Source organism: Sinohyriopsis cumingii, chromosome 9, assembly GCF_028554795.1.
Source record: "Sinohyriopsis cumingii isolate HCF-2022 chromosome 9, ASM2855479v2, whole genome shotgun sequence".
Lineage (NCBI taxonomy): Eukaryota > Metazoa > Mollusca > Bivalvia > Unionida > Unionidae > Sinohyriopsis > Sinohyriopsis cumingii.
Window position 1 is genome coordinate 1,798,346 of NC_142969.1, and position 1,960 is coordinate 1,800,305.

Genomic DNA, 1,960 nt, shown 5'->3' on the forward strand with positions numbered 1-1,960 from the left:
CGTTTGGCTCCAGTCGTCATTACTATCATAGCAATAGCAGCAGTAGTACATGTGGCAACAGTGTTCATCATCGTCGTCATCATCATCATCATCATCATCATCAATTATTAAATATAATTGCCTTGGCAAATCCTCAGTTTCAGGTACCACTAATTTCAATACACAGAGCAGATTTATAGCGTATTGCATTTGTATGGGTAAATATGGACGATGCTGTTTTCTTAAATTAGTACTGCACGAGATTTGTGAGTGTAGTATCAGTCCGAAAAAATTAGTTATTTTCCCATACAAATACAGTAACCTTGTTTTATATAATCACTTCGTTTTTCTACGTAAGGCTTAATTAGAAAAAGGAATACACTACAAGAAATAAAACAATTAAATGTATGCCCTATTTCAAATTAACTACACAACAGTATTTTCATCAATACACGGTAACACTATTAATGCGCATCGAAATACCGCAGTAAGGAGAATGTGATTTCAGTTGGAAAATGTAGTCGAAAATAAAGTACAATTTTCGTGTGCATCAGGTTTTCCATGACATGGGTCATGTCATTCGGGTTTGCAGAACTAACTGTACAGAACTAAATGTACATAACTAACTGCACAGAACAAAATGTACAGAACTAACTGTACAGAACTAAATGTACATTTTGAGGAAATTTTAGTAAGTGCAAGTATATTTTACTATTCGTATTAGCAGCTAAAGAAGACATGTTTAGACCATGTCACTTGAATCCTCGCTGTTGGAAGGACCCCAGCTATGATCGGTATCATATAGTGTATATCGCTAGCCAAACAGTGTATCAAGACAGCTAAGCGGTGAAATTTGCAAAGCAGCTGTTGTGTGACAGTCCATTTATCCAGCGGAAATAACACTTTTAATCGTCTTGGCTTATTAGCCCTGAGGCTCTTAGTTTCCTATCAAAACCTTAAACTGCATTTTTCTTCTCGAATTTAGTGCTTTACTGACTAGTAAAATTCTTGGTCTCTGAATGACATGCGATAACACTTGCCTCAATATGCCTTTCTGTATTATTTGTTTGGACACTGGTCATAGTCTGAACCATTCTATTTGCAAAAAGATGCGAATGTTTCTCGTAACTGTTTAAATGATCCGAATGATATTTTCAAATATTGCGTCTCTCACGTTTGCTGTTGACATTGCGAATATCACATTCATAATTATGAATACCTATTAGAAACATGTTGATAAATGATAGCTTATGAATACACCTGTTAGAGACGTGTTGATAAATGATAGTTTATGAATACACCTATTAGAGACATGTTGATGAATCATAGCTTATGAATACCTTTTAGAGACATGTTGATGAATCATAGCTTATGAATACCTTTTAGAGACATGTTGATAAAATGATAGCTTATGAATACACCTATTAGAGACATGTTGATGAATCATAGCTTATGAATACCTTTTAGAGACATGTTGATGAATTATAGCTTATGAATACCTTTTAGAGACATGTTGATGAATCATAGCTTATGAGTACCTTTTAGAGACATGTTGGAATATGATAGCTTATGCGTACCATTTAGAGACCTGTTGACGAATCATAGCTTATGAGTACCTTTTAGAGACATGCTGAAGTATGATAGCTTATGAATACCTTTCCTTTTAGAAACATGTTGATGAATCATAGCTTATGAAAACCTTTTAGAAACATGTTGATGATGAATCATAGCTTATGAAAACCTTTTAGAGACATGTTGATGAATCATAGCTTATGAGTACCTTTTAGAGACATGTTGGAATATGATAGCTTATGCGTACCATTTAGAGACCTGTTGACGAATCATAGCTTATGAGTACCTTTTAGAGACATATTGGAGTATGATAGCTTATGCGTACCATTTAGAGACCTGTTGACGAATCATAGCTCATGAGTACCTTTTAGAGACATGTTGGAGTATGATAGCTTATGAATACCTTTTA